Source organism: Nesoenas mayeri, assembly GCF_963082525.1.
Source record: "Nesoenas mayeri genome assembly, chromosome: 1".
In the NCBI taxonomy this organism is placed as follows: domain Eukaryota; kingdom Metazoa; phylum Chordata; class Aves; order Columbiformes; family Columbidae; genus Nesoenas; species Nesoenas mayeri.
This window is the reverse complement of record NC_137541.1, coordinates 137,337,843-137,354,333: the sequence shown is the minus strand read 5'-3', so window position 1 is coordinate 137,354,333 and position 16,491 is coordinate 137,337,843.

Genomic DNA, 16,491 nt, shown 5'->3' with positions numbered 1-16,491 from the left:
TGAAGAGTGTGTTTAGAACTTTTATCCCTGAAATGCAAAGTTTCTGCATTCATATTCATAATTTTTCAGGAATTTATTTTGTCAAATAACTCAATACTGTGTGAATCTATGAAGGGTTTCTTGCATGTTGTCCTAGTTTGCTTTAGAAGTTTGAAATTGTAATATTTTAATAACCTCTTCAACTGTTACCTATTTGGTTCCTAATTCCTTGTTTTAGTGCCTTAGTAATCTGATTCCTACTGCAGACAGATCTCCACCTTCCTCACTTCTTATATTCAATGTAACAATGAGTTATTTTCCTTTCTCTTTTGTGTAAAATTCATCATTTCTTCTTAGCTGGATTTTTTGTACAAGTTTCTTCTGTGCACATTTAGAAAAAAACATTACAGCAGAAATAGCTGCTAACCTGCAACACTAACAAAATGTACTGCCTGATGTCAAATATAGAGTAGGGAAAATTTAGGCTTACCTCTGACCCCTCAAAATACCACAAGACATAGTGATTGAGTTGAAAGCACTGATTCTTTTGAGACAATTACAGTTCCTCTTTCCAAATGTCACTGAGCTGAAAATATAACTTTTGACTGAACATCAGTTTAAAGTACTAATTACCCTGTTCATTAAAGATCGCATTGCATCAGAATAGATTTGTTCAGAATTTGTTTTCTGGGTGTAATCCCATTCCCTTTTCCTAATATAGTATACTGTATATATTTTCCTATATAGTATACAGTACACTGTTTTAAGGAAATAATGTAATAGAGTTATTTTTCCTAAAAATTCTTCTAGTTCTAACTTAATAGACAAATCAGCTATGTTTCAGTGCTGCTCTATGGCCTGACAGCTGCTATCCTCCACCCCTCAGCTGGCTTTTTCAGTGATCCCTACAGGTGGCATTTCCTTGCACTGCTCCAGAAACCAACCACAATTACGGGCACTGCCAGCAGTAGTGAAGAGAAAAGCAAACCCAGGAGAAATTTTCATGAAGCTAAAGTTATTGGCTTCTGGGACTCAACCCAGTGGCCAGCAAATTCAACAGGAATCACTCCACTGGCAGCAAGAGTTAATATATAGTTATAGAGCTTTGTGAGCTCTACAGAGCTCAAATCTGTGGAGCCTCAACAGTGTCCACATTTTTTGGCTTGATTTAAGTAGAGCAGAGACCAGAAATCACCTGATGGTCATCTGCTTCAGAAAAGAAATGCTTCCCCAGAAAGCTGTGATCTCTTGGTCTTATTGCAGTTCCTTGAGAGCATTTTTTCTGTCTGCTGGTGTTCATTGATTAGTGCTAGAGATGTGTACAGTACACACAAAAAGAGTTCTGCAACCCAGTAAACAAGTCATGTTTATATTTTGGAAATAAATGATGAAGGCCAGAAAAACATCTGGAAATTCTCTGGACATTGTACTTCTCCATGTCCAAGATTTGTAACATTTTCAGAGAATGAGATCAGCTGTAATTTAGGAAAAAAATTCGGATCAGATTTTGATGGATTTTTTACACTATCATGAAAGCTTCTGAATGCTTCTAATTAATCTTGGTATTGTTTTACCTATCATAGCTTGTTGTCATAGCTTTCTTTAACAACAACAACAAGAAGCAGCAAACTAAACCAAAGCAAAGAAATAAACAAACAAAAAATCAAACCCAGAAGTCTTCACTAAAAGATTTTGTTTTTAGTGATCAGTATAGCCTTCTTAGGGCTATACTAATTTCTTCACAGATTGAATATGGCTTGCTTCCCTTAAGGAAATTTACAGCAGTTTTCTTGAATGCACCTTCCTCAAATTAACTGAAGCAACATAATCTGACAAATATGAAATAATAGTTTATCTTTATAAGCTATTTACTTGCACTTGTAAAAGTGGTACCACTGCACTCCAATGAAAAATTAAATTCCTTTCAAACAATGCCTAACTTAATTCTCAAGCCAATGAACAAAAAGTGTTATTACCTTCTGCATCCAATTAAATTCATCTACAAATATTGCTTAATTCTTTTCCACATTTGGTGAATATCTAGGATAAATTTATTTTGATAACATGAAATCTGAGGCTGAGATCTCTAGTAATTCACTATACAGGTCTTATTCTGTTATTCTTTACAAAGTCACAGTTCTATGTGTGTATTTTTTTAGCAAGTCCCAGGCTTTGTTCTTAGTATTTTCCCCTGGAATTACTGATCAGTGTGGTAGGTACATCTGTGAGATGCTTGAAGCAAAAAGTTTCTCTCAACTATGAACTAGTTTGTGCCTTATTCTGTTTGCATGCCAGGGAAGCAATTTCACAAGAAAACATTTTGCACTGTAAAGGGCTACCACTGTTTGCCGTTTGCTGCCCTCAAAAGGGAAGGACTTCCAATGTCATTAAAGGTTTGACTAGAGATGTAGATAAATTGTGCTCTTGACACCAACCTTTTCCCAATTAGTTGGCACATAGAAAGAACAGGTATTAAAAGGAGATGGCAATGACTACTGTGACAGTCAACTGCACTCATCCATGATCCAACACCTCACAGAATCCACACCAGCAAAGCCTTTCACTGGTGTGGCACTGGGAGGTAAGGGTGTGATCAGAGGCAGATATTGCTGCTGATGTATAAGCTTATAAGAAGTTATGGCTGGGTATCAGCATAATCTTCCCATAATGAATATCTAAGGAGGTTGAGGGTTGAGAAGCTTAAAGGAAGAAGGAAAAAGAAATTATCTCTGCCAAGGTTTGAAAACAGCTGGAGAATCAAGGATAGAAGTGAGAGAATTCTAGAATTAAGTTTGCTTGTGAGACCTTAATTCACTCATTGACTATTTATTTTATTGCAGCCTTAAATTACTTGGTCAAAACAATTTTTCATAAAGAGTTTTCACTTTAAATTGTGCAGGATGTATCTCTTCTGAATAATGAAGTGATATGCAGTTACGTCTACAAGATGCTGGACTTCCTTGCTGCATCTATTGAAAGGTATACAATAAACAGAGAATACTTCAGGAAGGGAATATCCATTATAAGTGTTTCTTCATGATGTTAGATACATTATTCAAAAGAGCATCTTTACAAGCATTCACCAGTTGAGTCCTTATCATTTTCTGGTTGGTTGGCTTGCAATTTTAATATTAGCTTTGTAGAAGTGGTGAGAAACCACTGTTGCAACTAGAATTGGTGAGATACATACTTTAAATGTCAATGTAAAGTGAAATCAGTGGGATGCATACCTTAAATATTAATTTATAATACCATGCTGACAGCAGTGTGTAGCTGAATTTCTAACCTTGGACCAATTAGCCTTCTGAGAGTTCCTACTTCTAAGGACACATACACAAAGGGCTTAATAATGCTAAGTTCTTTGAAAAGTCAGCTTATATATCTCATATTGAGCACTAAAATTCAATTTCCTTCTCAGCTTCAATGGTCTTATGTGAAAAAATAAGACTAATAGCACTCCCTTATCTTACATTAGTGGAATTAACATTTATTAATGGCAATGAGACATTATTACCAGATTTAAAAAAAAAAAAAAAAAAGAGAGAGAAAGAAAAAAATTATGACATTCAGAACTGAAGATAAAATTAGAGATTAGAAAGATAATCTTCTTTTATGTGTTTAGGCTGGACTTGCATTTAGGAGCACACATTGACCAGAGACAAGACTGACATAGGGATCCTGTGGAAAACACAGTGTAAAATAAGCTAAGGAAGACAATAACGTTTGCAGGTAGGAAGCTGCATGAGTAGGTTTTGAAACGGCTCTCTTCACCTCTTCCTAACTTTTGAAGCTTTTAGTTCTTTTAAGGATTTTTCAGGTGCAGATCCACTTTCAGGCAAGAGAACCATGAAGAAGATTCTGGATTGTTCCTCCTGGACAGGTACCATCAGCACATACCCTACTGGGACTGTGTGAATGCAAGGTGCTTATCCCCCTTCTTCCTTCCTCTCTGCTCTTCATATGTAGTTGTGAAAATTAAATAGTTTTTTCTTTTATTCATTACAGAGACATATGAGAAGCGCAACTAAAAGCGGCCTTTTCTTCATGAACACTTCCTCAGAGATTTTTTCTTTCTTTCTAAAAAAGTATTGTTTTCTAGGGATTTCTTTCCTGGTATTCCACTTCTGGCATAGGCTGTTCCAGACAGAAGGTAGTTATTTTATAACTGGCAGCTTAAGTAACTTTTCCAACAATTTTGCCTTCTGGTAGATGTATTTTCCACAAATGATTCTGATCTGCTCATAGGAGAGCTGGCACTTCTTCACAGTACTGCTCGATTTTTTTGTGATTTATGCCAACCCAAATTTCACAGTGCATAGCAGCAATAAATTCTGCCTTGTAATAGATGGACAGAATTTGAATAGATGTTTGGATTTTAATGTCTACCTCATCAGCTTTAAGAAGTAAATGCTTGCCAATATAAACTACACAGTTGCCACAGCTGTTTTCCTACTGAGATGTAGACTAAAGATGAGCTTCTCACATGCATTAAAAGGACAAATGATAGCCTGTTACAGAAACTACTGCATTCTGCAACAGCAATGTTCCCTTTTGAGTGACTGGTCCCTGAAGCTGAAGTAAGAATTAAGTCACCGTAATATCTGTATATGAAATAGATCTCATAGATATACTTGTATTTGCTTGTATGATTTATTTAGCTTTGCTACAGTCAGCTTAATTGACTTGCATTCAGCCACTGTTGTATCCTACTGGTTTTGTATCCAGCTGAACAGAGATGGAAGTTGAGCAGCACTAAGTGCACCTAGGCTCCCTCATCCTCATCCCTGTTGTGCATTTCTACATTCTCTCACCTTGGATCAGCATTTCTGGTAGGCGACTGTGCCTCATCTAGGCAAAAAGAAGCACCAAATTATTTCAACTGCTGCAGTTGGAAATGTATGTTTAATGTACCCAGTACCTCTAAAACTTGATCCTTCCTTTATCCATAGACTGCACTGGCTTTTGCTCCCTTCCTCTGTCCTGTAGCACAGCCATGCACACACACACGTGTGCACATGCATGCTTCCCAGTATCAAATCCTCATTCTGCTCTGCAGAGTAAACTCTTATTGCGCATGTTCTCCTTGCTGTTTTTGCTCTAGACTGTAGATCTCCTACCCATTTGTAGTTAACTTCACCTACAGTAGCTCCTCATCCCCGAGTCACAATCCTGTTCTTTTCTTAGTGCCAACCTCTGTGAGATTTGGGGTAGCATTTCGTTCTCTTCTGATCCTTCCCAGGCAGCTTTGGCTGTTTTGCTGCTGAGAGGTCCAGCTGGGCTGCTGCTCAGCTGTTTGCTGGCAATGTTTGGCAGCAAGAGCTGATACTGTTACTCTTTATTATAGAACTGATTATCCCTGCTATAAAAACAATAAAAAGTATGGGGCTATTGAGTAAGAGGCAAGGCAACGGAAATAGGATAGAATATCAGTAGTATATACATTCCACATGCTCTCGGCTCAGATGTTATTCTTAAATGTAAATCTTCTGAGTGGCATATTTCCTTTATCATAGTAGGTATTGACTCAGATTTTATACCAAATAAAGTTATTGCGAAACTGTAAAATAAGCAAAGAGTAACTCTAATGCAATTACATCTTGATTTAATCCTTTTGCCGACATGGAAATGCTAAATTCTGAAAAGCAGCTTTCAGCTGCAATCTATGGGATTTATCTACATATGTGCAGGGCATACAATTAGGTGAGTACTGTTCATCTTGTCCATTGTGCCTTTTAACTACCAGTAAGTCCTTTTCTTCAAGCATAACATTCTTTAGAGCTGTCACAGCACTGTATAACAGAGCTGTTCATTCTCTAGCTTGACTTATTTGATATGGGTTTGTTGGCAATCAAACTTAGGTGTACATGCTTAAGCTCCACATCACTTGGCATGATCATCTTAACTGTCACTGCTTCCTCACTTTTCAGCCAGCAAGGACTGGAAATGCTAGGGGAAAAAGGAACATTTCACACAGGTCTGCAGACATCTGTCCACCTGCATTAGCACTGATGGGCCCCTCAGAGAGCAAACCTCACCTGCCAGAAAATCGCGCTGGAGAATACAAAGGTGAAAACAGGGAGGTACTTTCCTCCTCTGTTCCACAAAGTAATGTTTCCAGAAATGCTTTAGCTTTATTTACTGACATAGAATGATAAGACATTTTGCAGGCTGTAAGTCCTACAATAATTAGATATCAATAACCCCACCACTTGATAGCACACTTGTACACAGATTTTACTTTTTGGCAATGCACCACTTCACACTTCAGAGAAAACAAAAACAAAAAAAAACCATCAAAACAAAACAAAAAAAATTAAGTTACATAGGCACTTTTAAAATGCAGCACAAAAGATTAATTATCTATTACTACTGCTTCCCAGTTCTCTGAGAATTATAGCAACAGGCAATTTAACATATCTTTATGTTTTGCTCAATAAATGGAACTGCTGCCAGTACTTAAGATTTTCTTGTGCTCATAAAACTTCTAGTCTATTGCACCGGCTGTGACTTTTTCCAGGAAAAAAATCTCTAGAACTCGAAGCCAAGCAAAAAAATTCAGCCTGCAGGCATTCATACATTTTAACATAGTTATTTCCTGTATTTTAAAGAAATAATTTCTCATCATAATTCATTACAACTCCAAAGACTTCAACACTTCAAAAACTTAAATCAAGTGACTGAATCTGTAAATACAAAGACATCAAGAACTTGTTACAAATCTTGTCAGATTTACACATGCAAAATCAGATTCTAAGAATTTTGCTGAGATTTCAAAGCAAAGAAGTAGGAGACTAAAAGAGATTCTTGGCTCATTCATTATTGCAGTGTTATATTGAATTATATTTAACAGTTGTCTGGGGGTCGAAGTTCTTGTAGGCAGAGAGGTCTGACATTTCAGATACGATGATTCAATTGACATCAGTAGTAGGCATTCACTGTAGGTAGTGTTGAACTTTCCATCGCACACTGAGACTAAGTTCATAAATGACTTCTCTACCTTGATGGCTTGTGCATATTTCCAAATATGTGACCCTGGAGATAACGCACAGAAGCAGCCTTGCATTTTAAGTGAAGGAAGGTGTGCTGGAAAAATTGCTGTTTTGGAGATCCCACAAGGCACTTCACTTACTGCTGAAGGACTCTATGGAGGGAAACATATGATACAGGTGGAGGAGGCCTCGTATGCATCTCATTAAATTACAAGGTTTTGGGCTAGGACTTCATATAGAAACATGTTTCTACTATAGAAGATGTATTACTTTAAATTCTTCTGGATTCCTTAAGAAACTATAGGCAAATAACACAATTTTAATTCATTTATCAGTTAATTTAAATTTGAGGTCCATTAATTTGGGTACTCGGTGAGATTTCCAGAGTGCACGGTTAGTTGAGTTTACTGGAAGAAAATACCATCAATAAACAAGAGAGCAACGACTGTTCTTTGGATTTGTAAAGTCTCCTGTCTTCATAGTTGAGATGCATCAACCCAGACCCTTTAAGTGAAGTAATAACAATAGCTTCTAAGACCGTATATGAATGTGCAGAAAGACACCTATTCAAAATAGGTGGGCAGCCAGCTCCTGTGAGATCTGTTTGGCTGCCCCATTGCCCATTTGAGGCAACTGTGCTGGAGACATATGGAATGATGAGAATATGGAATATTCCCTCACTTTATCACCTACAGTGACTTTGTCACCTACTATAGTCAAGGGAAGATGAAGGACCTCACACGTAGTTTTTCCTCCACACTTGGTACACACAAAGTCTAGCTCAGTTAGTCATATTCTCACGAGTTTCCCTTTCACTGAGCTGACCTTTCAAACTGCTGCCTGCATGAGATCCATCACTTTGATTCTGGAACACACTTTTCCACCCATCCATCCTCCCTAGAGAGATAGTAAAGAATAATTGGAGAGGATTAATCCAAACAAGCCAAACAGATGTTGGAGAAAGATTTCCTCCCACTCAGTCATCTTCTGACTGAAACCTATATTGTCCTTATCACAGATGGCCGTTTCCATTTGTAAGCATGTTAATTTACCATTTAAATATGCACTATTTAGCTGGTACAGGAGATTTTCCTCCAACATTTTAGTGAGAAGTTTAGAAAACAGCTCAAACAATCTTGTTGCATGCAGAAGAAATTTGAAATCCTGACAAAGTACAACTAAAATTCAGTTTTACCGATAGACTATATTTTAGTCACAGGTTTTAATGATGATGTTGATATGATAGTGCTAGTATCCTTGAAGATAAATTTATATTCTAAGTGTGTCTATTTTCATGTAGGTTGTGCTTCCATTGTGTAGGGATTTTGTAGTAATAATAATTAGAAATAGCTAATAACAGTAGATTCATCGTTGGCAGCTTAACCCAGTAAGACACCTTGGCCATGTTAATTTCCATGAGTATAAACTTGAAAGTTCAAGTAACTTCAAAGTACAATGAACTTCAGTGAATCCAGTCTTTCACCTTTTACATAGAAGACAGGAGAAGTGAGGGGGAGGAAGGGAGATAAGAAAAGCACTAAGGAAAAATATCTATCATATCTGTTTATCTCTTAGCCCCAGAGGGTCATTAAACGATAAAGCAGAAATAGAAACCACATGGGGCCAACAGATAGAGAGGACTGAAGGAAGGTTTCCTTGGCAAGGGCCAGAAAAATCCTTTGTAGGGGGGAAGCTACAGAGCTCCAGGTTTAAAGTGTGCATAAAGCATCAGCAAACGGGGAAAATGTCCAGCTTTGTGGGCCTGCTTGGGAAAAGCAGAAGTCTGGAGGAAGGCAGCACCCGAGAGCTGTGGTTCTGTGCTGAGTGGGAGCAAAGCAGTGCAGAGCAGAGTGCCAGTTCACATGTGTCCAGAGGTTATGGATAGGCTCATTAGATTTTAGCTTCATTGCTGAGAAGTCAGAGTGCTGCCTTGTTTTGCGACGTGACACTGGTCGGCAAGGATCTCTGCTGTGTCAGTGAGCTAATTTGATATTCACTATCTAAAATTTGTCTGATACTGCTTAACAGTCAGTGCTTTCTGGTATCAAACACCCTCTATCAATTTGAAATGTTGGACTTGAGATTAAAATCATAAATTCCCCTCACTCTTATGTCCAGAAAACTTTCTACTGCCAAAAATCCATGAATAATCGTATTTAGTTAGTTTCATAGCACTGTTGTGGGCAGAAAAGGTCATTTGCAGTGAAAAATCTAATTTCCTCTGTAAAGCTAGTTTTACTACCAAATATTGAACAATGGCCATCTAGTCTTTGCTGAAGGTAGAAATACACTTTAAAAAGTAGCATTAATTTTACATAATTTACTTTCATATGTCATGCAAATACAAGGGATTCTGCCATCGTCATCACCATTTATATATATATATATATATATATATATATATATAAACTGATTAAACTTTTTTATGAAGTAGATAAAAAGTTAAATAGATGAAAAAGAACAGGTCACTAGCTGTTTACTTTCTCATTTAATTTGGTATCCTGCTGCAAAATTTAAATCTCCATTGGAAATACAGCAAAGCTTGAAGATTTTTGGAGCTAAGAATATGGTTTTCACCCCATTTAAGTTTATTTATTAAAATTTAAGTGAGGTCTTATTAGAGTTTTTGTGTAGATCAAATCTGAATCAAATTTGCTACAGTCTTAAAATGCAAATATGAAATTTGGAAGAGTTATAAACAACTGCTTCATTTTGGATGACTCAGAAATATACTCCGCAAAATTGTCCTTCCAGCTGAGAGGAGCACAAGCAATTCCAGACCAAAGGTAAGTGCACAGGACCTGTGCAGTCCACTCTTATTTCATATTTCACACACAAAACAACTATGTTGCAGTAATACTAAAGATCTGGCCAAAGAGTTTAACATTTCTTCATTTAGGACCTAATCTACAGTATGCCTTGAGTTTCGGTAGTTTTCATGGCATTCAATGGAGAAATAGTAGTCAGAAAATCAGTTCATAAAAATTTATTTTCCAGGTATAAGTATATATTATAATATTGCATTATGTTGTAGGAAGATGCTGGGGACCCTGAAACAGTATGGTGCTTTCAGTAAGGGTATCTAAACCAGGACAAGTGCTGAGCTTCATTCTGCACCTGAGATAACTAATTAATAATTAATTTGAGTTCCATCATAAGACAATAAATCTTTCCATGTAGGTGTATCTGCTACTTCTTGACTGTCTCATGTCTTCCAAAAACTGCAGATAGCAGGTCTGCAAATCCATAGGTAAAATCAGAACTCATGTTAGCCCGTGCTTTATTAAATATTTTGCACATACATTCATGTGTTATCCACCCCAGACTTGCTGAAATGTCAAGGCATAAACTAAAAATTAAGAACTGCATTTTTTAACTCAGGTAATTTACATGCTTAATTTACTCTCTTTTTTTCTTTTTTCCATTTCCAAATTATTTGACACCTCTTCGTGATTTACTGTTCTCTCACCATAAATTAGCTATATATTTAAAACTAGGTTAAATCATTAATGTAAATAACCTTTGCTTCCAGATGCTCCAGAGTCAGAAAAAGGCCTGAAGACCAGTGAATGTACAAATTTAGAATGTGTCTACACTATTATATACTTTACATGGCCTGAAATCAGCATGTTGGAACATGTTTTTTGTGTTTTGGTTTTCAAAGGAAATCACGTCCATTACTTGATGTGCTTAATACATTGCTAAAAACACAAATTGGTACAACTGGAGGTCAGTGACATGGAATCTGGAGCACAGAACCAAGATATGTAGGGAGGCATCATAGGAAATACATGGAACATTTCCATAAATTTAGCCTCAGAAAGGGACAGTGATGTAGCTTTGTTGGCAGCATGTAGGTTCAGCAGCAGCATGGAGCTCACTGCATGGTGCATCAGTCCAGCATGGGGGCCAAACACTCCCATGTGTTAGACAGCACCAAGCTATGTATTTCTACACATTTCATGATGCCAGCCAGGGGAGGGGGAAGCTGCCCACATTTGGGACTGGCAGCAGCAAGCCCACTGCTTCAGGCACGCAGGTCCTGAGACAATGTTGATCTGGCCATCTGCTGTGGGCCAAGGAGAGGTGCAAAAGAGATTTCAAGAATGCAGTCATATTTTTATGTATTTCATTAATGGTCTGTGATTTCTGACTTGTTCCTGCAGAGAGAGTATGTTTTCTTTTCCCCTGTGTTTAGTAAACTCATTGTGGCTTTTACCCTTTGCTAATGGTGATATTGCCACTCTCTGAACAGCAGTTTCTGACGCCTGCTACAGTCATGGGCACTGCTTCTGCTCTCTCTGAGGCAGGTGAGCAAGAGAGAAGGTATGGACAGAGGATTAGTTTTTAACTTCTTTATCCTTCAGTGCGTTCATTAAAATTGTGAAGCTGGCACATAGTGAAAACAACCATCTGCTACCAGTAAAAGTGAATGTGTCCAGCCTAGAGGTAGAACACTGGGCCAGTTAAGTTTAATATGTATTTTTAATGATTTCCTACATGCTATCCATACAAAACATTTATATGGCTTCAGATCAGCCCTATACATTTGGGTAACAGGACTGCTGGAAACATTCATGCCAATCTGGAAAGCATCAATCTTGCCAGGAAATCTTGATTGCTTTCTTCACCAGAGTTATGAAATTAGTAAGGAAGGCTAAGACCGTGGATTTTTGGGCTGAAGAGAAGCATTTAATCAGTGTGTCATGAAATCCTATTCTCAGAATTATTTTAATTGGTTTAGATATGAACAGAACCATATAGGTCAAAAATTAGCTGAAGGGCTATAAACAAAGGAGTGCTTATGAGAAACCATTGTGCTGAATGCAAAGCAGAGAGGGAAGGGTTTTCCGCCTTGCAGAAATTCAGACTTCAACTCCAGAGCTGTTATTTAATTTCTAGAAAACTGCTCATTAATGGACTTCAAGAAGGGTACTAAGCTAAGGGCTGTGGCAACATAAAGGAGTGAGAAGGAGCTCACTGGGCCAAGGCTCTAACTCACAAAAGCCTATAACAAGGTGTCTAAATCCACCAGCTCACATCAGCTTCACTTTAAGCACACACTTAATGAAGTCCCATTGCTAAGACTCTTTCCCATCACTCAGTCTTGAGTCTTATGGTCCTTTACGTGCTGCACATTAGAGGGAGCACAAAGGCACTCTCGTAAACCAGCTCATCAGAAAACAGCGGAGCTAAGGTGGGAGCTTGTGCCAAATGGCTTTCTCTTCTCTTCTCTTCAAATTGGGAGGTTTCCATACAACAGTAGACTGTGACAGGCGTGGAAAAATGAGGCCATCTGGAGAGGAGCAAAACTGGCAAGTGAGGTGGCATTTTCTCATGCAGAAAATACATTGGAACTTAATGTTGTTTTTCAGAGCCAGTAAAATGCCAACATAGGAGGACAATAGTTAAAGAACAACTAAAAAACCATGGGAGGCATGGGTGGTCAGAGTTGCCTTTTCTAAATTATGGGCTAATTGCAGTGGGAACAACCTCTTGCACGGGGCCAAACGTAAAGCCATGCTTACAAACAACATCTATTAGGAGTCAAGTTTATTCAGTTGAAGTTTGCTGTAAAACAGCTCTCAACCTCAACAGCTTTGTGTGAGATGAACACATAGTGTTTATTTCCTTCTCCAGCCTGTTTCATAGGGATGTGGAGGGGATGGTTTTGAGCCTGCTATGAATTGCATCCCAGTGACTGAGCTACTTAGGGTTGGATGGAGACCTGCTCCATGGAGTCTGAGTATTTGGGATGAGGTAGGCACGCTGAACTGTTTGCTGGCAAAGTGGAGAAGCAGCCCAAAATATGTCAAACATTTGTCATTTTTAGAGAACATGCTTGTGCCAAGCCTCATGACTACAATATATACTAAAATTTGTCTGTTTGCTGAAGGACCAAGACCCACCAGAGACAATAAACATTTTGAGGGAAACTAGTTTCCTGGGTGCTATGTGTGTGGAACTCTGGAAGAGATAATGGATGTCAGTCTAAATCATTAAGCACACCAGCTTTGAATTATCTCTTGGCATCCTAATGCAGCTTAAGTACTTAGGAAGTTTGTTAGTGATGTAGTGGATATTAGTGTAATCAAATTTAACATTCAGCTTTAGGTGATGATGTTACTGTGGCCTTACTCTTTTTCATTTTCAGGTTCCTGTGACAACTTGAATACTTTGAGTGGCTTATTATTCAGTCACTAAGGAAGGCTCTAGTGTTTACACTTTTCCTAGAGTCTATACCTCTTACTAAAACCCACTAGTAGGCTAGTGAATGGGTTTTTTTCCTGCAAAAAATATGACTGAACATCTCCATATCACAAGCACCATCACAGCGTCCAGGTTGTATTTTGCACTTCTGAAGGATTCTCTACTGCTCAATACATATGTCTTTATAGTATGTTTAGATCAAATATAAAATTATTTCATTTCAGACCAGCTGTATAATGTGCATTCCCAAATGCATGCCAGTGTAGGTGGGAATGTGAGACCCAGACTCTTCCTTTTTTTTTTTTGCCATGAGAATGTTAGCAGCGAGCAGCTTTGCACAGCCAAGTAGTACAAGAGCTGTTTTGCTGCCTCTCTGCAGTAAGGGACATACTGGAAGAATGACACACACAACCTTTCTCCATTTGTGCATCTGTCCAGGGCTAGCAACAATCTGGCCCTCAAGATTACAGCAGCAGTTATGGAGACTAATGTAGCGCCTAATGTGTCATCTGGCTTGGAAATGGATATTATTTAAACAAAGCAGAAAACAGCCCACAGACAGTTTTCATGGATTTGCGGGGGGGGGCAGGGGGGAGGGAGAAGAGAAGCAAGTCAGTCTGTGAAGATTAAAACTAATGATGCCTGATGGGTTTTTATCTCAAAGTCTCTCTGCTGTGATTCTCTGATGCCTGTTGAAGGGTGACCTCATGCTTGTGCCTTTTCCTCAGTAGGGTACTGATTGTAGACAAGTAGCATCTCTTACCTCTATTCAGCCACTTGTAGGAACTTAATAATTTAATATCTTCTCCTCTGTCAGATTTGATCAAAATTGGATGGAAGATTCTAAAGATATTTAAAAGGAAAGTAGTAACAGACACACATATGCCTGCATACATACAGTAATCACATAAATGTCATTTCCTTATTAAACCAGAATAAAACCAGTCATCACTGTAAAAGACTGTGCATGAAAGATACATCTCATATGCTTCTGCTTCAAATCTAGGGCTTGCAGAAAGGTTTTCTTATATTTTTAGGTACCTTCCTAACTCTGCTTGATTTCAGTATTTAGGGTCCTATGCTGCCTGAGAATTTACCATCACGCATATTGCAAAACATAAAATGCTTATAGCTTTAGAATAAATTTTTGCTTCTATTGTTGTATGTTTTCTGACACTTAAAACACACCATGAGAAAATGTTTTTAAGATGTCCTGAGGGAGCTGGGTCTCTTTAATTTGGAGAAGAGGAGACTGAGGGGTGACCTTATTAATGTTTAGAGATATATAAAGAGTGAGTGTCACAAGGGTGGAGCCAGGCTCTTCTTGGTGATAACCAACGGTAGGACAAGGGGTAATGGGTTCAAACTAGAACAGAAGAGGTTCCACTTAAATTTGAGACGAAACTTCTCAGTGAGGGTAACAGAATATTGGAACAGGCTGCCCAGTGGGCTTGTGGAGTCTCCTACTCTGGAGACATTCAAAACCTGCCTGGACACATTCCTGTGTAACTTCATCTAGGTGTTCCTGCTCCTGCAGGGGGATTGGACTAGATGATCTCTTGACGTCCCTTCCAATCCCTGACATTCTGTGATTCAGTGATCCTGTGATATCCAAACTATCATAATTGTATCGTATATTATTTTAATTGTTTTAATTAAAACTTTAACTACCATTCCCAAATAACTACCTACCTTGGACAAGGTTCAACTATTTTTGCTAGTTATATCAAACATGAAAATTGTCCAGTGCTCCTGTTCAAAACACTTTGTAGTAGGCAGTATATGATGAAATTTCATTATATTCTTTCACATGTGTTAGAAGAGTTAAATGGGGGCTGGGACAGGCATCTGCAGCTGGACCTACCTTTGGGGATGAATTCTAAATGCTGGCAATGCTCATGATTTCCCTCTGAACCTTTTCTTTTTCATTGTATTTTTTTAAGGTCTCAAATACTAGAGTCAAAAAGCTCAAAGCAGACTTTTACCTTTTGTTTTAAATTATGCAAGTTTCCGATGCTTACAGGTAGCGTAAACATAGAAGAGGAATTTGCCTCTGCTTTTGACTGTTTACTTAAGAAAAACAAGCCAAAAAACCCCAATCCCTTGATTTTTCAGCTGCTTCACTATTTGAGGAACCATTGCTCATCACTTTCTTAATATTTTTGGCAGTACTTCATTCACCAGGAGCAAATGCTGGTATCATAATATCTCCATAAAGTCTGGAGTAGATGTCATTCCTTGTGAGCAATTATCTTGTCCTGCACTCATGAGGAGATGTATCCTCCATTGCTCAAAGTGTCAGCCCACCTATGGTAGGTCAACCTTTTCTGGAGGTCAGGAACACAACTGTTTGGTAAATGTTCGCTAGTCCTATGGCATTGCCACCCATGCTGTAGCCCTAGGGAAAAAACAGGATTTCTGTGTTTTCACACAAGCTCCACAAATTACAACACTGACAGGTGTAATTTGATGCAGGGTGTATAAAGTGCTTCTGACTCAAGTGGGGTTGGTATACGTTTCATAAATAATGACTGCTCTGAAGCCAGTGAGGCTGTGCCAGTTCTACCATGGTTTAAAGAAAATTAGATGAAGCCCAGCACTCCCAAAGCCAGTAGGATCTAGAGTAGCACCTAGAGGCTTGAACTAGAATCAGCTCCCCATAGCGCCAGGCACTGCTCAAAGACACAATAAAATATAGTGCTGCTGACACATGCTGCTTGAAGTCTAAATGCAAGTGCCTTATTTGGTTGTATCTTTCTACTAAGAAAAACAGTAAAATTAATGATGGAATAACCATGATATATACAGAAACAGATTTAAGCAAAGTTTCGTTTTCTGACACAATAATATCTTCCCTATATAGAAGTTTTTAAAATATTATGGCATCCTACAGAGGGCTTGCATATGCTGGCACATAATTGTAGGAAAAGACAGTGCTCTTATTATAAAATACAAAAAGTTGGCTCCTCATAACACTTTTACAAAGAAGTAATAATGTGGAGTTTATGAGAAGTAATGTAAATTATACCTGCAACCCATTAAGCTCCCTTTTGTTAAGAAGCTCTGAAGTGCTGATATAGCCCTGGTATCAGCAAATCTGCCATTTTATTGCAGTTATTCATTGCCCACAGCAATTCAACAGAAAATTAATTAGCAACACCCCACCATAAATCTCAATAGTATTAACTAAAATGCCAGTTCTGTAATCACTTTTCATTAAAGCCAAAAATACTAATTAAAATTGATTTTTGCCTCTGCTTTGGTAAACTGCTGCCAGTGTAAGGATCTCAGCAGTAATGCTCTATGAAGGGAG